This window comes from Vanessa atalanta, chromosome 11, assembly GCF_905147765.1.
Source record: "Vanessa atalanta chromosome 11, ilVanAtal1.2, whole genome shotgun sequence".
Classification (NCBI taxonomy): Eukaryota; Metazoa; Arthropoda; class Insecta; order Lepidoptera; family Nymphalidae; genus Vanessa; species Vanessa atalanta.
Window position 1 is genome coordinate 202,835 of NC_061881.1, and position 21,418 is coordinate 224,252.

Here is a 21,418-nt window from a genome sequence, read left to right on the forward strand (position 1 = left end):
GTGGTAAATGAAGAACTTACTGAGAAAGCGTCGTTTGCAAATTTAAATTATAGAATAAATTGAATTAGAGGTTATATTAAAGTTATTATATCTTTCTTTTAAAAATATTTATATAATTATTATTCGAGAACGATTTTTTTGTAATTGAGGTAACTATCGGAAACATAAATTATAAATATTACAATCAACAACTATAACATGTAAAGAAAAATATAACTATTTTGGGTTATATTTATACAAAAGTTTTGCAAAAATTACGTCTCAAGTTGAGAGATTTCGGATGTATGCCGCCGGAACTCGCTCCTCCGACCACTTCCGGTCGCCATCTTGTGAGCGGAAACTCTCTGTTTATGACTTCCGTTTCTTTGCGTACAAAAATATAAAGCCGTGAATAATGTTGTACGACTTTAAGTCGTTATACAGGACTACGAATAACAGTAGTTGAGGAAAATGGAAAAAACGTTAATGTAATTTCACAATGTAGACGCTGAGTGTGTTTGTTATAGATTTCGATATATTATTTTAATTCCATGCATATCCATATCGCTAAAATATAATATTATTGTTTCAGAATAATCTCCGGCGCACCATGAGCGAGCAATAAGCCCACTGAGTTACAATCAACACATACATATCAAAAAATGCACTGATAGCGTTAAGCGGTAGAGCTAATTAAGTATAATACTAGATTCATTTGTAATTAATATTAAGGATATCGAAGGCTGGCAAAATATATACAAAATTTTAAAAAGTAGTGTTCTTATTATCGCGCGCGTGGGGCAGTCGCCCCTTGGGGCTTGAAGGTGGAGGACGAGGGGGGAGCGCTGCTCGGGCGGCTGCAGGGCGCGCTGCGAGGCGGCGCCGCAGCCGCTTCGCCCTCGCGTGTCGCCAGCTCCATCAAGGGCTACCTTACTAACAAGGTCGGCTCGCTTCAACTGAAAGATACAGGTAAGGGTAGATGTGTTTTGCAACGATCTATATGTTTAATGTTCGGTGCCTGTAGTCAACGAATCGCCATTGAAAATCATTAACGGATTATTTTTGAGAATCGAGAAACGAGCCTATCTGAGATAAAGTAGTTCTTATAAGTTTTTACGACACGACTTCGAATCTCACCGAAGGTTTTTTAAGGCGCACTTTTGTCAAACGCTTCGTAGAAAATCTAACCTGCGGTAAACATGCATTCAATATGCAACTCGAATACTGTAAGCGAACATTAATATATCGATATTCCATTTAAAAATATAATGTATTATTGGTCTATTGGCGTCTATGAGACTTTATCAAATGTCAAACTTAAACTTTAAATATCGGTATTTATTATAATACAAAATATTAATTAGCAAATCAAAACAGTTAGGTACTTACAAGAAAGAGACTCATATTTGCAAAATATATCAAAATAATCGCCTGCTTAAAAAAAAAACATATATTTGATTAAACAAAAACAACTCGCCAAGAAACAAAACACTGCTCCCTAAAATATAAAAATGCAAGTAAATAAAAGCTTTACAAACTTTGACATAAGACACACAATAGCAGTCAGTGTTTGCACAGAACTAACGATTTGCAAATATTTGTTCATTATTGAATAGGAGGGGGAGATGACGTCACAACCGTGTAAATATACGAGTATCATGATGGGAATAAAATAGTTAACTCCAATTAAAGACACAAAGCAATATCTTGGTTGCAAAGCGATCGCTTCCGTACAAAACATAGGTATTTGTAAATTTACACCAAAGATTGAAACGTGACTTCAACGAAGACACTTTAACTTTTTAGCTAAATCTGAAGATCCTTTCAAAACCAATACATTCAATCGTTACATAGAATAATTTAAAAAACTGAATAAATAACCATTTATTCAAATAATTTTATTTTTGGAGTCAGTGAATCATAAATATAATTATAAAATGACTTAAAATTTAAATATATAGTTATATTGTATTTATTTACTTCTGAATTAGTCTTCTGTTAGGAAGGTTATTAAAATGAAATCACAACGACATAACCTTGTAATGAGGTTGCTTAACAATGTGCGTTGGATCAAAGGTACGCAATTTTCATCCCTCAATTGTAGACTCGCTACTGAGTTTTATTTAGTTCGCGATTTATGTATGATAAGAAGATTATCAGGTTTTGGACTTAACGTTGTATCTTGCTACTATTATTATGACCCTGAATGTCATATATATTGTGGGGAAAAAATATGGTGGAATCGGTTAAGCCTGATCTGGACTGCACACTGCCCCCCTCCCCCCCGTATGTTCTGCATGGCATTTGTGCAGCCAAAAAATATAGTGTCAAGTATACATTCTCTATTTTCCCTCTCTTATAATTCGACGAGAGCCTAGGGCAACTACTTATTTTTAAATGTTTTGACAGAAAATCTATAACAGTTTCTAGGCCCGACCTGGAATTTAATCATGGTCCACGAAATTTCTATACAGTTTTGTATTTACTACGAGGCAATCGTTATAATTGGAATACCAGAAAAATAAATTAATTATTTACAAAAATATTTTTTAAATAATCGTAAGTATAAAGTGATTATTTACGATCACGGTATATACAGTTATCAATTAAAGTATAACGCAGACCGTCTACCGCTTAACAGTACTCAAAGGTCTCGGATAATTCGCTAAATGCAGCTCCTCCGTCTCCACTAATTGCATCAATTAAGCCCCGCCGACATTACCAACTTAGCTGGTACTAAGATGTCATTAAACCGACAATTTTATGTAAGTCTCAATTCATTGCTCGTTGTAATATAGATGCTGCCAGCAATAATGGTGTGATTTTATTTCCCAGACTAACGTTAAGCATATTTTTTTGCGGTTTGGTAATTTTCCATTTCTTATACATAATACATTTTTTTTCTTAATATTTTCCATCTCGATGTTAACAAAGGTTATGTTATAGATTCCATTTTAGGAAATTAAAATATATATGATACAGAGTCCTCTATATTTGTTTAGGTGTATCTTAAAACGAAATATTTGTATATCTGAACACATATTTATCTATCTCAATTGCTTAATGGTGTTCCGAATTAGAGTCTGCCTAGAGTAGAGCCGCCTTGCCACGCTCGGCTGACGTTTGAGGCTACCAAACCACCCGGGTGCGAAGCAACGCGCTCGCGGCGATCGCTTATTGATATTCGCACGGCGCTACGTGCGATAAACAGAGTCGTATATGACAACGGGTGCTTTTATTTCAATTAAAAAATCGTTTCCACTGACGAAAATACCACGTTAATGAACTGCGACCGACGCGAAATATGCTCAGTTCCATAAAGGTGTCTATTTGAATATTCCTTCATTTGAGAAAACCGAAGCTGAACCAAGCTACCTCAGCAATTACATCCACTCCAAGTGAATAGAAATGTAATAGCAGATACCTTTGCTTCTAACGAGAACTTATTTTTTGCATTGTGGCGACAGTATTTATTCTATAGTATTATAATTCTCTGAGCAATACCAAGTGATAGGTCAGTGGACTGTAGTGAGATGCTAAAAATGGCGGATGACGACGACGGTGTTAGTGGTTGTGTTAAATTAAGATGATAGCTTGTTATATGAGCTGACTTCTGCCACTCGGCTAAGATTTCACCGAAACACATATATATTCAGTTGTTTGTCATTCTTTTTAATATTTGTAACAAGCATTTTATTTATTTCTTTAATACACAGAAGATGATAATACGTCTTGACTGTCATAGTTCTAGCTTATTGTTGGGTAGGTGGGTTCTCTAATAGGTTTTAGACTTTACCGATTCCTCAAATATTTTTTTTTAATTTCGTTTAAATACACCAGTTAAGGGGGAACTACGTTAAAACTAAATATCCAAATTTACTAGTAAAAAACGTCCCAACTTAACCACATACAGTTCCAATTCCCAGGTAGTATTTTAGTTACAAATTCGACTACATAGCAATAAGTACAGCGCTACTCGTAACATACGACGAAGCCAGCAGGGGAGAGTGGGGTGAAACGCACTTTATGAATATTTGATATTACCGCCGGGGGCACAAGTCTAAACTCATGTATCATGCAAATTTATATACATTGCACCATATTTAGATATCTAAGTCTTCTTGTTAAGCAAAACTGCAAGTTGATATTAAGGAAAAGTAGCACTTTAAAGAATATTATCGCGTACTAAGTTCAATCGTTATTATTATTTGTAGGGCGGTCATAAAATATTGAACAGCATTCTTAGTATGTGTACATTGCCATATCATTTCCATAGTACTGAAAATCGATATGAATGTACTTTGTACAAACAAAAGTGTTGTTTGTACTTTATGAAGTTTACTCGTCAGCCATTGGCCTTCAGTATCGATTATTGTATGTTTCAACCTTCGGAAAATTCCAACAGGCAACAGAATTAATAATTAATCAAGTAATTTGTTGTAGTTGTTCGTTTGTAAATTATTGTTTTGTTTTTATCGTTAATATTGTACTCGGTTTTGAAAACATCATAGATTGATGCACACGGAGTATCCCAACCAGCACTCGGAGTTCTAAGCTTGGTGAGGCATACACAGTTAAAATACTATTTTGCAGTGAATTACGAGTAAAACGAACGTAGTGGTTAGCATAAGCTAGATGATTTTATTTCTTTTGAAAATAAACGTGACGCTGACGTGGGCGCTCGTGTAAGTTATTTACAAAGGTAAATTGGATAGTACTCGCCCCGACTCCCGAGGCACTGTTTGTGATGGGCCGTCCTATTGATTTCGATTCATAGTAACAAAGCATCGGAGTTCCTTTGCGATATGGACTAAAATAGCTGTCGATTCTTGTAATTATCTAGAATTAATTTAGATATTATTAAAATAGATAAATATATTATTTATTATTATGAATGAAGTAAGGAGGCTCTTGAATAAAAGAGAAATAATGAACAAAAAAATCTATTATAACGCGAGTGGCGCTTAAATTTTATTAACCAATTACGAAAGGATGTAGTCATTAAAATCCGATTAGAAATAGTAACAGCACTCGAGTAACAATCGCGATTGCCGTCGATTGTCGCGTGGCCCTCGTTGCTTTGACGTCGCGTGACAAATGGATTTTCCGGGGCGACCCGCAGAAGGTATGTTATGTGGCAGAAATATAAATGGGGTGCGGATATGGGGCGACCTATATTAGAGTCGGGAGACTTGAAAACTAAGTTTGTTTTTCATTACTAGTTAACGTCGTCGGTAAAGTTATAACATAATATTGTAACAGTAGTTGCTAAGCTGCCTTTGAATGGAACTCTTTGAAAATGTCTGCCGTTAGCTCAGATGACTTTAACTACGAAGTCTATTAAATATAAAAAAAGGATATTATTTTCCACAAAACTGTTTTAAAATAATTAGAATTACTTAGGGACACGTAAAAAAATAAGCATTTTGTATTTCAAGCGTCCATCTTTTATCACAAACAGATGAAGCGATCGCGTCCCCGATAGAGAATGGTTGGAACGAAATTACATCGGTACAAATTCCGATCACGGAGTACTCGTTCAGGCAATCAGCGCCCTCTGCCCCGCGGCCGATTTATCTGCGTAACTAACTAATCCAGCACCCTTCGCCCGGATCTCCCCTCGCTAAGTTCCCTGTCCAGAAAACAGGTGATCAAAGAATTTCAATATTGGTGAGTCTTCGCTTAACACGAATTACGTATAGATAGATTTATTTTATCTATAATAGGATCGTGTCTAGTCGTGCAATAGTATTTTGATACTTAAGGTGAGAGATAAGTATTGAAAATATATCGCAAATCATTCAAGAGTATTCATAAAATCATCAACAGTAAACTGCGAGTGTGACAACTCTATCTCAGGATATAAAAATATTGTCGTTCATAAAATTTTCTCTTTTCGTACATCGTCCTGTCGAATGACGCCGAGAAAAACAGTGTAAAAGTTTGGACAAATCTGACTTTTAACCGACTTAAAATAGGTTCTGCTTCGTTTGATGTTTGTGTTTCTGCGTTATTTAAGCACAGTGCTGATTTATTATATCGTATGTGCTCATTAACTATCAACGAATAGCCTAAATAACTGAGTTTACAATGCTGAAATTTGGAACATCACCTACAGCATTCTAGACTCTGAATTAAAATGAAATAAATAATGTTAGTATACACTAAAAATAAAGTAATTGGTAATTTCAACTCAAGAATTGGTAGTATACAACTATTTTGAAAAGTATACAATTATTTTTAATATAATACACAATTACAAATATAATGATTGTCTGTATTGAGTGTTCACATCACTATTTATCAACCAGATAATATAAACTACATTACGATTTACGAAACCAATTATTCCTTATCTACACTATTAGCTGACTCAGTTGTTTAAATTAGTTTGAAAAATCCAATGAACTGAATAACAGAAAAAGTTAGATAAGAATCATAATAGATCATTTCACAAAGCGAGCGGACGCTAAATTACATTAACATGAAATTTTCATTCGAGAGAAATGTTTCCATTGCGGATGGAACAAAAGAACCGTCCAATAAAAATACCAGACACACTTCCAGGGTATGCTGACGTTCCACCGAACACAACTCTTCCGTGCGATATTCATCTCTTCACTACTCATAGGTTAAATAAGATATTACGAGAGGTAATGTTACTGATTCTTTTATATATTATTTAATAAATAAAGACAGACGACCAAATATAAGAGTTTGTGTTAAACAGTCTCTAGTAATCATAGAAAATAATACTGTAGGAAATATGAATAATTTTCCTTGTGCGCCTCGTAAAGTCGAAGTAAGGTATTATGACGCTTGATATTATTACACTGGGTCACTCACCATTCAGACTGGAACACAACACAACTTATTGCCATTGGTAGAATTATTGACGTGTAAATGGTAACTACCCAACATCCATAAAATCGTAAATATTAAATATAATTAAAAGATTTTGTACAAAGCGTCTTATCGCATAGAAAATTGTATTAATTATTAGGAACAAGAGTTTCAATTAAAAAATAATTGATATTTTTAAATTTTAATTATTTTTAACGAGTGTATGACTCACCTTAAATGATTATTAAAAAAATACTAATTACGTGTGATTATAACAGAAAATTCATTACTAGCTTCGCATAGCGCTATATATTTGATGAAAACCACCTTGAGCCAATGCTCCGCTAACAATATCTGCACCCTCCATCCTCCATTTTAGCTCGTATTGTTGCGGTTCGGATATAACTAAGCCGTGGTGGGGGACGCTAACAAAGGGAATGCCGTGTTTATTAAAAGAGGGATTAAGTTTGTTCCGCGCTAACTTGTTAGACCTGCGATTGACTAAACATTGTTACGAGATTGTATAGAAAAGAAGTATCTGTTTTATTTAGTAACATAATTTGTACAAAAGTAAAAGAAACCTACACTCAGCAGATATTCTACCGCCAAACAGCAATAATCGGTTGCTGTTATATCGTTCTGGTGAGAAGGGAGAGTGAGTCATTACACGATATCTTCCCGATGTAAAGATTGGTTAATATTTCTTATCACTTACAATCGGGTTTCTCATTTGCCTACCAATTTGATAATAATAATATAATATAAAAAAAAACATCATGATATTATCTGGATCCCATATAGTCAGCAAACGTTTATTAGGCTTTTGATTTAAATATAATTTGAAGATATAGTTATTTGAGTCACATTACTAAAATATTATAGCAACAGCCGTTTTCAAAGATGGCTGTTTTTGAACGCATTGAATATTTTAAATGACATTGGGACCATTCAGTGGATTCCTAAAATGGTTTTTAGCAAAATATTATCAATAATATATTTCAAGGTATAACGTAACCGTAATGCGTAACGTAAACGTAATCCACCCACAGCAACTCGTGGCTGCTAGTAATTATTGTATAGAAATATATCTAAAATATTAGCAATCGCGTAAATAAATTTAAAATATATAAATAAATAGAGTGTATCAATTCTACACCCATTTCAGAGGGTCTATGAAATACAAATAAAATAATAACGTGTCACGCTTCTCTATAACTAATGATGCGTGAAACGGAACGTATAAATATATTTTCGAAGGCGGGGACAGCGCTCGTTATGACACAATAATGTTTGTGGCGTGTCAGCCGTACGTTGTCACCGCATAAGTTATTTGCGATATTTTATAGTGCGAATTTTGGGGAAATTCTTAAAAATATTTTCTAAAATAACTATTCGAAAATGAAAAGTAGGATAACACATTTGTTTTATTTTATATTTATTTATTATGCGCATCAGCAGCTACTACACAAATTTATTTCGCCAAAAAAAAATTTTATATAACTTACGCGTCCATTAAATAATTTTACTCTAATATTGTAAACACAAAATACGACAGAGATAATTTCGCTTTATTTTTTTTAGCTTCTAAAATGTCTACTATTTGTTATCATCGTCTAGATTCATCGCGAGTCTGTCCGTCCTAACCGATACACATGTTCCTCTGTGCCCTCGTTAAATTAGCCGTCAGTAACGCGGAAGGGGAGATGATTTGTGACGATCGAGATAAGGCTCGCTAATACTCCGAACACGTTCGGGAGGAAAATTGACCGAGATTCTCATCTCGGGGGCTTGAATAATGATGATGGTGCGACCAGCATCCGGTATTAGGGTGACCTTATCGATAGCCGTTATAAACATTTGTCACATCTGTTGGAGAACTTCCAATGGAAGGATCAGATGAGATTTAAAATGGTATGTTTTGGTATTCATTCGTTAGCCACGACTAAAACGAATTGGAATTTTGTTCCATCGTAACTGAATTGATCGTGATTATTTCCTTTAAATAAAGTCATAAATAAAACCCCTGACGTATTATTAATATTTTATACTCTGCAAAGCAAAGGTGCTAGAAAAACCAATAGAATCTAAATTATAATATTTATATCAATAAAGTAAACGATAATTATTATTATGTTTTTTGTAACAAAATATATTCTTAAATAAGTAAAAGTTTTTCAAGGAATATACGAGAGTTAACACCAAAAAGAGTATAGGGGACATCAGCACGTAATGGAACATGGCCGCTCTCTGGCGGGGGATAAAAGCTTTTCGCCGTGTAAGCACAAAGATAGAATAAATGGCTAATACAGAGAACAAAGTGCCCATTGCGTTTACTGTCCGTATAAAATGGATGTCCGCGGGCCGGTCATATAAATAATATGTGACGTAGAGAGTACTGGGAGGAATCAAGCCAGCTCACCGTCAGCCCAAGTCATTAGAAAAAATTATACTCTAGAACTATTTACATATTATTCCAAAGTTGCTTTCTATTTAATTTGTCTTTGTAATCTGGCCATATAAATAATTTCAGGTAATTACTAAATTTCATATCCTTATACACGAGTTATCATAATGAATTCGAGTTCACGTAGAATAATTTATTAACGTTATTAACTGAATAAAGTATTGCATTATAAAACAAATAATAAAAATAATAGCAAGTTCGCTGTGCACATACGAAGATCATTTTCAAATAAAACATTGTTTTTGACACGACTAATAAAAATTTCCAACCTTCCTCATCCTGTGTTGTTTAAATTGCCAACCCCATTATTATTCTCCCCCTCACCACTTGACATTTCAATCCTATGTCAAAACAAACACCAAAGAATCCGTGACATTTTCGCATGCCTTTTGGAAGCGGAGACTTTAAGAGCTCATTTGCTATAAAAATATTAATATGAGAACATTTAAAAGCCGAACAAGATCAATTATTTAAAAAGTTCTCATTGTAGGAAAAGGTCAAATATTCTGACATTTAATTATTAAACATAATAATCGGGCATTATGTTCTTCCTTCTATCTTAAGGTTGTCTGGCAACGATATAAAGTTAATGGTAACAGTCTACATTGTATACAGAGTATTCTAATACAGAAAGTGTAACACAATAAATAAAAACAGAATTAATAGTATACTTAACATATTTAAGAAAAAAATAAACAAAAATATTCGAACAAAAATTCAAAAATTCAAATTCGAATTCAAAATTCGAGCGAAACACAGGCATAACGAATTTGATTTAACATCGCGATGTAAGGAATATTAATCATTCCTTACATTCAGATAAGATGTTATGTCCTGACCTGCACACTGCTACACTGGCTCAGTCATCCTTTAAACGATAATACAACAATATTAATAATTGTTGTTTGGCGGTTCGCAGACGACTTGCACAAAGGCCTAATACTTAATATTTATATTATTTTGTAAAGTGTTAAGGCATTAAAGGCCTTTGGTTATATGAATTACAATTACAATTATAGCTTACAAAATATCACCTAGGAACTGTTTGCAATATTTTCTTGAACAAAGAACTTTCTCAACACATTATCTAGCAACACTCGTCTCTTCTGATCATTATTTATGTCAAACTACACGCATTCGGAAACATTATCCTGTATCTTTAACGCTCATATAAAAATCGAACTTATCCCATTATATTAGGGTCGGAAATGATAAGATGGTCATGGTCCACGGCGTTCTCGAGAGGAATGACTTCATCCGCCCCATTCCCCTGCGTTCCGTTTTACGCAGCGCAATTATTCCACGTCTATTCTGTGGCCCGTGCAAATTTAATGGTTGTAGTGGCGCTTCCCAATTAGTGCCGTATTGTGAGTAACAATTTAACAATTTATACAGCGAATAGTCGATAAAATATTTATAAGTATATTTTGATAATGATATTGATACGAGTATCTTAAGTATTCTTATCAGAAATAGCACATTTAAAAATAGCAAAAGCATTTAGAAATAGCAAAAGTATTCGAAATAAAATATAATTATGGCCCGTGAATGTTCCCTCTAAGCCTTTTCTCCATTTAAGAAGAAGGTTGGGAGCTTATTCACCACGTTTCTCCAAAGTGAATTGGTGACATGTGGCAGATTCGACGCGAGAGATCTTCTCACATGATTATGTTTAATTTCACAGCCGAGCACGAGATGAATTATAAATACCAATTATGGACATGAAAATTCAGCAGTGCTTGCCCGAGTTTGATTACGATGCCGATGTTCTTACCACTGGGCCATCTTGACTCTGACTGATATTGGTTTAGCACCAACCGTTAGATATCGATTTTGTTTTTGAAAAGTATAGGATATACAAGTACAGTAAGAATCTTTTTAAAAGTTTTAGACTCCTGGTAGTCGAATATAAGCCTGTACCCTGAGGTCATAGATTGGAAGTTCGGTGAACTACAAATTAAAATTATAATACGTTGGCAGGGCATTTTAATTCCGCTCCCTTGCTTTATCGGATATCCGGATCCGGATATATTGCATGCATGATAATAATAACCAGTCTATATTTCCCAGGCCGGAATTGGTCAGGAGGTCGTCTATTTTAGATTTATTTAACCTAATTTCTTTCTCAAGTATTAGTTGAAACGTCAATTTACACTGTACATATGTTCAACCTTTAGGGTTTATTGAGTTTTGGGAAAGAACCAACAACAGTCATAGAATTCTATTTCTATGACTAATCCCAAATAAACACGTAGACATACAAATACAAGCAGATCTTGTTTGATCAGACTCTTCGAAAAAAAGTTAATTTTGTTTAAATATTAGTTTGGTCATATAACCTTTCTTAACTTCATCTAAAATGTATGAAATATAAAGTAGGTACCAGGAAAGGAGAAAATACGTAAATAGTAGTGAAATCTAGGTCTGTTTATATTAAAGCTAAAAGCAGAGGAACGAAAATTAAATATTCTCTAAAGAGATAGATTGAGGGCGAGGGGGCTTGAGGCTTGAGGGGGATGCGGGGGACGGAATAATGTTAGCTTGTTATACTTGGTCGCTGAGTTAGTGAATGCTCTAATGAAAATATTGTGTCGCTTGTGTTTATTTTTGTGTGCTGTTTATTTTAAGTTTAGAGTCCACTTGGATTCCTTATTTTAAACTTATACTTAAAGCGTGAATTTTCTTATTATAAAGAGCGTCGTTCCTCTGATGACTAAGTTATATGAAATATACTTTTGAAATTGCGGTTTGAGCTTGATAAGTTTTATATTTAAGCGAAGCAATACTGAAGTCTAGGTTGTTTGCGCCCACTTGCAATTTTTTCTAAAAGGAACCCAATTTAGTGGTTTATATCAAGAACGTGAATCCGAAACGATTGATGTAAGAACGCCAATTCTCACAGCGTCCATCCATCCATTTGAATAAAAAGTCTACTTAAATTGATTTGATAATATATAATTTTCATAAATACAAAAGAGTTGAGACTTAGGAATACAACCCAGCAGCCAGGTGAGCTTCATTTCCACCAATGTTTCAATAAGAGGAAAATAAAAATAAAAACCAGCTGACCTAGAATTATTTTTTTCACGACGTTGCCTACTCTTAAATTAAAAATACGTCCAAAAGGTTCCTAAGAATAAAACAAAAACGAGCAGCTGCAAGCGCTTGCAACTTCTGTACTTATATTTTAAACTTTTAACGTTTATTTAAAATGTCAGCCATATCATTTCAATGTAGAATTTTGCAAGATAGAAATAGAAATAAAAGCGTATATTCCTATATACTTTTCAAAGAATGTCCGTTACGTTTATACAAAATATGAATCTTTTATTTTATTTTCAATAAGAAAACCGTTGATACAACATCACAGCAAAATAAAAAAATTACACTTCACAATTACCTCGGCAAATGTTCTAATATTTACAAGTAGTCTCACCATGCACTATCACATTGCTCAATATGTATTAAAATTATAAATTACACATAGCCTATGATTAGAAATAAGAGTTATAATACATTTTTTAACTATTATATAATAAATAATAATAAATAATATAAGCTAAGCTATCAAGCAATCTACTTTACAAATCGCTTTTGTGAGAAAATCAAAACGAAATAAAATAAACAATAATATAAAAAACACTAAATCTAACAAAAAAGCATTTTAAATGAAAGCAAAGATAAGCAAGCCGAGGTACAGCCGACGTGAGGATAAAGTCGAACTCGTTCCGCACGCCACACTAACCCAAACTCGTCAAACGGGATTACAGTTGACTTTGCCAACTTTTCCCTCCCGCCCTGCGCTCCCCCTCTCCCCGGGGACCCTGGCGATATAATCCAGTTTTACCCATTCTCCCCTTGAAAATGGCTGAAAAAAAAGGCAATTTATTCTCTCGTTTACATTTTCGTTTCCGCTTTTAGGTCTGTATTGAAAATAATCCTTTTAGGCGTTCTGTTTTTGTTACGACTTATTCGATTCCAAAGCGCCGTTATTATTATTAGTTATTTATCTGTTGATAGCTATTTATATATTTATTTTCGGAGTTGATTTCTACGACAATATGTTCATATATTTTATAAAAAGCGTGCAGGTATTGTATTATTTGTTGATTTTTAAACGTGGAATAATAATATAGAATTAAAGATATATGTATTTTTTTATTAAAAAGAAGAGAAACTATTGAATTTATGGTCGCTATGGTGCTGGCTTTATGTTTAAGTAAATTTATTTAGATTTTTCCGTTTTTAATGTGGAATAGATTTCCTCCCGATTATAGATGCTTTTATCGTTTTCATTCCGGTTGTAATACTGATCGCTCACAAATAACTATATATTATAAAACCAAGGCCTCCCCTTCTCATCTGTCTGTCTGTCTTTGTAAACAAGATAAACTTAAAAACTGCTGAGTAGATTTTTATAAGGTTCCCATGAACGGAGTAGATCATGAGGACGATTAAGGTGTATAACTTATAAAAAGTTTTATTATTAATTGACTGAAAAATTACGATAACAAAAAGAAAAAAGTAAAATAACGAAAGTACGAAGCGTACATGCTAAACAAAGCGCCGGGGGCTGTGAAACGAAAGCACTCGAAATACAAAGGGCTTGAAGCGCCCCAGCGAGACAAAGGTCAAGTGTGTTCGTGCCCTATCGCCGGCGGACCTCGTTACACGAGGACGTGGACGAGGAGTAATGATTCTTAAAGATTCTTATCAACGTAAAGTATGCAAGATGCTTAGAGATTTATTTTCGTAACGCCTTAACGACTCAGAATTGTGAAAACGAAAAAAGTTTTTCGTTCGGCCTTGTTTTACTATTTAAAGGAAAGGGCATCGATAACATCTACGATAGTTTGCGCAAGCGCGTGTTAGAGTCCCCGGCGGTTGAGCTCCGTGCTGGCCATTTAAGGAGTACCACTCGCCATTTATTCTACCGCCAAACAGCAACCGGACGACAGCAATACTGCGGCGACGTCTGACAAGACAAGAAAAAAGAATTATTTTGAGCGAAATATACTTTTATTTAATTAAATTATGTAATACTTCATATTTTAATATTATTATATGTACTATTGTGTATATATAAATAATGTTGTAGGTATTACGAGTAGGTACTCGTGACGGCTCCGTAGGCGGCGAGGGAAGCTGTCAACAGCAGGTCGAGAGGTGAAAGAACAATCGAGACCCCCTTCGGTTAACGTCGTGTCAAAATCTCTTAAGCTGTGTACAGTATCCGACCTGTACTGTATCCATTAATAACGCGTTTAAGTTAAAATTATTTAACACAATTATTTCGATTAATATTTGAGCAAATGTTAAATATTTGAATACTCATCTTCGGAAGACGAGCACATGAGTCATCTGACGAAGTCTCCCTTGCAACTGCGCTCTGACATGTTACGAGTACACACTTTGTGCAGTAGCACAGGCTCAGACACTCTTATAATCAAGAAACATGAATACAGAGTATTCTTGTTTGGCGCTAAATTACTGTTGGGAATAATACACCCAGATACAATACATTCAGGTGTTTAACCACGACATGACATGACCCCATAATGTGTGTTTATTCCTAACGGTCTCCTAGAATAAACAAATAGAGGAATTGTTGTTTAATTTATAGTATTGTACAATGTATTATTGTATTATGTAAAACTACCCTTAACATAAAATATGATTAAATTGCGCGTAGCTATTATACCGGCACAATAAAATTTGATGAATAAAAAAAATTAACTCGACTAATTATTAACGGGAGCCCCGACTGAAAAAGCCTTTTAAAAAATTCACGACTTATTCCCTGCAAAATCCTGTCTGCAATTCTGTTTTATAACGTATTTATTCGAGAGTTGACCCTTATCTTTGTGTAGGTAAGGCTGAAAATCGCGCGAAATTGTTACTTAAATTTAAGCCTTATACTGCTTAAAATAGAGTCGAAATAGTGGTAGAGTTTTGTTGCATGGTTGAAGGTCACTCCCCTCCTGCGGAACTGTACACCCTCGTGAATTACCTCGCCCTAGCTTACCTGCCCTTTGAAGACACCGACTGTACACCCGCAGGGCACCGAGACGTAGAGAACCAAAAACAGTAATTAACAATACAACGGAGTTAAATGTAGCCGCCTATGTGCCCGAACCTATTTCTTCTGTAATGTAGTGCTACACTTGTGTTGGGAATTGATGTGAAAAAAGTTTAACGATAAGGATACTGCATGGTTTTCGATTTTGTTTCGTAATCTACAGTGACATCTAACTGAAAACTATATCAGTATTGGGTCGAGCGTACTGTTCGACCGTACTCAGTGGTCAACAATACATCTTCACGCATACCCCAAGTATTTCTTATTGAGTTTACTCATATATAGAAAATATAAAATAAAAACCTTCTTGTTCAAATTGCAAAGTGTAAAGTGTTATTAACCCGAGGTCGAATAAAAGTAAATAGTATATTCAGTGTATGTCATAAAATAATACAACGTCCTAAGACTATAACCTATCAAAATAAAGAGACGCTTTAAATAAAACAACAAAGTAGTCTTACTAAGCTGATGTTTTAATAATACAAGTTGTTTATGTCACAGTTACCTGTGTCTGTACTCAGCAGGGTGTGTCGCAGAAATTGCAATTTCATTCGATTTTAATACGTCTGTTTACCTCCGATATAATCCCGTTAGCGAGGGGGGGGCGCGCCGTAGGGGGCGAGGGCGAGTGTAATTATTTATATTCACATCACGCACCGCAGTGTTTTAGAGATTTGACGGCAACGAGATGATCGCGTGTGATAATGTTTTTACAAAGAAGTATTTATATTTCACTGTTTTTTTTAAATTATAAATAGTATGTGAATCTGTAAGTTTTATGCATTACCGTATACATTAGAGAATGTATTTAGTTCTTATAATATACGAAATTCCGCGGTTACGTAATAATAAACTACTGTAAAGAAACCTTTGTTTGCCAAAGGTTAAACGATTAGTCAGTTAATAAATGTGAACTCGCCTTGGGAATGAAACAAACTCCTAATGAACATTAAGAACAGAAAGGGATAGCAAATTAGAAACTTAAATACGAAGTGTGTTTTCCAAGCTTATTTATTTTTTATTTCAATCAGGATATCAAATTTTAATGTCTGTAAAACTATTCCATACAAATTATTTGTAACCAAAGCTAGAGGTTTGAGTATATTTGCTAGGTAGCCGAGCTTCCATCCCTTTGTAATCCGAACCTTGAATTGTAATTACGAGTATACTCCAGCCGAGTGTGTACGAGTAGTCTAAACGTTACGAGATGAGAGGTTTCGGGTATAACCGAGTTTCAAGTGTATTTATTACTGATTGGAGCGATCGAATAGAACGTACTTTTGCTATCGGGTAACTAATTTACTTAAGGGTGTAATAATTAACTGTACAAAGAAAATATATGAAATAAAAAATAAAATTATTAGTTACAGCATCGGTATAATAGATATACAAGAGATACAAATATACACGTTCAGGCATGCTAGTGTAAATGTTAAAAATGCTATTAATTTTCTGATTTTATAAAGAATATGGCTTATGTACATTTTGAATACGAAAAAAGGCCCGCGGCGTAAGGGCGTATTACCTTTCGAGCAATCTGCGCTCGGTTCGGATTGTATCATTCCATTTGATTGCGTTGCTTTATTTTTATTGCTTTAAGGAAAGGCCGCGGGTGTAGCCTTAATTATTCACGTGCAAGGCCGAGGTGGATATGGATCTGAAAACTTATATTCAAATTAATTTTTCAATATGTACAGGAATGTGTTAAATGTAAAGCTACCATCGGTTCAGTAAAGTAGATTCTACCCAGAATGGACAAGAATCTCAGTCGTTACTCTTTCTGACTAATTATGGAATAACACTAATAATATTGATAAGTTAACTAAGTACAATTGAATATATATGTATATCCTGCTTGAAATCAACATATGTGTAACTTTGTCTTCAGTAAGCCTGATTCGAACATTTTAAACATAATATTTATGAATCGGCAAAGATTAGAAATAAAGAACATTTCTACATAAACACGTACAAATATAGAAATGTCATGACCGTGTTCCAAACACGCTACACTTGCCCTTACGGTACGACATTTAATTTTCTCCAACCGGGAACTGAGAGTCACGCGATGTTCCAGCATTTTAATATCGTTTCGTTTCGTTGTAAGCTTCGTTTGAAAGCGCTAGCTTTAATTTATAGTCCTTGTTATATATACTGTTTCATGTATACTTCTGCTAATGGCGAGTCAAGTTTCGAATATAGATACACATTCATGAATATGAATTAGTTTAAATGAACAGTGGATAATTTGAGCTTCAAATTTAGCGATTATTTAAGTTTAAATTCATTCTACCGGTGGCTAAATGCGGCCTCGTGCTCGCCCGGTTAGATCGCTGCCGCCAAACAGAGTAAGCGATACAAAGTTTCTATTGATTTGTTTCGGTTTGGCGAGTGTGTGAGCCGGTGTAGTTACAAATACAAGGGACAACTTATGTTGTCCCCTGGTTGCTTCGACGTTGTAAGAAGTGTTTGTGGATTCTTACAGCAACTATGTACATATATCGCTTGGTGAAGACTTATCAACAGCTGGTAAATTTTCCCGTTTACGTGCTCCAATACTTTCTACTGCTATATGTCTATATTCAATAATAATGTTTTATACATGAATATGTCCCCGAATAAATAATTCAAATAGTCGCGAATTTAACCCGTATCAAAATCTATAGAATAGTTAAGAAGAAGTATACAAGCTTTTTGGACCGTCGCGAAATGACACTTCGGTTAATAAAGCAGTATTTAAATTTTAACAATTTGTACGTATCGTGTTTCATGTTGTCGCATGTTGTATAATTTACAATAAGCCGCTTAATAATTAAATATTATAATTTTGACGTCACGTCAAAGTGTACACACACTTTAACGAAGGGCTTAATTTAAATAAGCAATTATTACGTGCTGTCAAAATACATGTTTCAAAAATTAACTTTGTGGTTTCATATTGAATTGCGAGTAATGAATTTTGTATATTATATTTGATTTTTAGTCGATCTGATCACTAACGAAGGCGTGCCCCTAGTACGTCACTGACAGCAAATACGAATTAGATTATATTTGTGAGTTTATTTTGTCAAAACATAATTAATTTAATTTGGCGCGTCATCGTGTGTTAGTAGTGTGACTGAGACCTTTACACTTTTTCATTATTATTATAAGCTACCACATATACAAATGGATGTTGGTGTATGAGTTTGAGATTACACTTCAAAGCCGTCGGGTTAATTACCATCAAAGCTAGTTGCTTGGTTGGTATTCACAGAGGATTTATGTTATCCACTCTGTTGCAACTCGCAGCTACTTAACGCTCGCCATGATAATTTCACATGCTATCATTCAATAAATACCCACAAAAATAACAAAAATATTGAATTAAAAAAAAATGAATGAATTAAATATCGAACACGAGCAACTCTTCCATTTGCGTTTATTCAGTTAACCCGTGTACACATTTATATTCTTACCCTCCACTTATTAATTGTGTTAGCTGTGAATTTATAATGTACCTACCCTAAAAACTGTTAAATTAAGCAAAAGTAACTTTTCATATAAACAAATTGTAATATTCTTTTGAGAAATAAAATGATCTTAAGCTTCAATCGCTAAGTATACTCCGGCAGGATATGACCAAGATTTGATAATCAATACATATTATAAAATAAAGTCCTCCCGCTCGTCTGTACGTGATCAGCTCAAATACTAAGAAACCAATAGAGATGTTTATTGTGATATAAGCGTTTTATACACGAGCCTTATTCTACCCGGGACTACTAAGTCCCAAAAGTTATTACATATTGGTAACCCTAGTAAAATATGTAATATGAATATCTGTTAGTTGTTTCAGTCCCTCCAGTTTAGTTTTCCTTTCGGCTAGTATTTCACGTAATATATTGTCCGCTAGTGGCCGCGGGTACGAGCGCCCTCCAGTCGACGACACTTGACCTATTCCGCTGCCTTTGAATGTAGATGCTCAGAAATATATTCTTTATAATTCAACTTTATTTATAATATTATGTTATAAAGTACAGAATATTTTACTTCTTGCTGTATATTACTATTAAGTAATAAATAAAATACTGGCAATACATAGTAATTAATGAACTAAATATGTATGAGACTGTATTATATGTGCTTACAATCAACTAACTAAAATTACAATGTACAATCTGCTTAATTTATTTTGTAACTGATAGAGCTCCATATAAGTGACACAACTTAAAATCTAAGGAGAGAAGAGAAGGAAGGCAGCCGTTTTTGTACAACGTATGTAACAAAACATTAATATAACAAACTTATAATATAGAAAAGAATATCATCTATGTTTTTTGTGCTAGCGCAAAGCCTCCTCTTCATCGTTTGTTAAGTTTAGCACATGAAAACGGTGGCGGTCGGTGGTATTTGCCCGGGATTTGATCACATAATTTTTAGTTAGTTGTTAAGATCCACATGTTGTAGCCCCCGAGCTAAGAGGTTCTCATATAGTTTATCAGACCACAAACTTTTGTGGAAATATTGTATAGTCCGCTCATCAATTCGAATCAACGCGGACAGGGTCACCAGAATTTCCTTCACGATAAAAAATTCTTTCGTTTATAATATCGGTGTTTATACAAAATATTAAAGATCAATTTTTAAAGGTCGTTTTCCATATGAAGTACTAGTGACTCGGCCCGGCTTCGCACTCAGTAATTACGTAGCTTTCTCCCGGGGACTTTTTTAGAATTGGATTATTTTACCTTTTCGAAAACTAGTTAATACGTTTTCTATTACAACAACGGCTACATAGACTCCAATATAATTCTAGTTTATTATTTTTGTAGCCATGACCCGCTTACATGCAGCACTAGCAGCGATCGCGTGTCGTGTTCAAAGATTTTATTGCAGATAACCAAAACGATCTCAACTCGACTCGTTTTCATTTCACTTTTATGTTTCTGCTAACATTAACTATATCATTTTTATAGGTTAAGGTACGGCTGGCCTTACATGATCAATTGGACGTAAGTCTTAAAAATATGAAGTAAAAAAAAAAAAACAAAAAAACAGCGTCATATTTATAGTTAGGCAAACATAATGTGTATACTAGTCCTTGCTTTTTAAGTAGTTTTTAAATTAAGAATATTAATTTTTATAAGTTTTTTTTAATTGATTATTGTATTGCCAGAGCTGTGATTATTTAAATTTAAAATTTATTCAGTATAGAGTTAGTGATCGTAAAATAATAACCATCATCAGCTTAGACAAGAAAATACAGAGGCCTGAGAATAGCCTTAGAAGGAGTGTTTGAAATTGCTCAAAAATATTTAATATAAAGAAAAAACCCGTGATCGTTTCATACTCAAACTATTGGATAACGAATATTAAAACAATCAATCTGTTCGTATCCCATTTAAATTATTTTGTTTTTCTATTTAGAATTTCCCAGAAATACCATCGGAAAGCACTTTTACCGCTCGTGTGCCATCGGACTATGCAGTGAGGGAATATGCACTTGTTTTTTTACACACACAAAACACAGTCAACTATAACATATCTCCCGCACAGCTGGTTAGTTTTTAGAGTTTCCCGTTGCGGTCGAAATTCGGTCAAGAGAACTTGTTGCATATTCATATCATCCAAAAATCAACGAATTAACTTTAACCTTTTAATATATGTTTTAATATAGATGATTCAAGAGCTGGGAGAAAGTATTCGTTGGTTTTCATACATATTAAATGTATGTCTCTTTATATATCTATCTAATATTACACATGCAAATATAACTCTGCCTCTTTCCTCTTCACGTTTACATCGCTGATCCGATTCACATCAAATTTAGTTTGGAGTTAGTGAGTCCGGGCAAATACATAGGCTTTTTCTAATTTACCCATCGACGGGATGCTTTGGGGGTGACGGTTTGTCTGTCAAAGATATAGCTGAAACTGCTGAGTTTCTTGCCGGTTCTTCTCGGTCAGAGACACCTTTAAATAAATCCTGTAAAGTGATGTGATTCAAAAGTGCTTGAATAAACTATGTATTTTGATTTGGTATGAAGACGTCCAATAGTTTTTTAGGTACCT

At 34.2% G+C, this 21,418-nt stretch overlaps 1 protein-coding gene across 2 annotated transcripts in view; it reads left to right on the forward strand.

Annotated features, from left to right (window-relative positions):
• Positions 1-755: 755 nt before the first annotated feature.
• Positions 756-21,418, forward strand: part of LOC125067393 (vesicular acetylcholine transporter) — a 59,706-nt gene continuing 39,043 nt past the window's right edge. Inside the window, exon 1 of one of the 2 annotated variants that reach the window (XM_047675967.1) lies at positions 756-948. The gene's annotated coding sequence lies outside the window, so the exon portion shown is untranslated. The remainder of the gene's footprint in view (positions 949-21,418) is intronic. The other variant, XM_047675965.1, reaches the window with a different exon arrangement.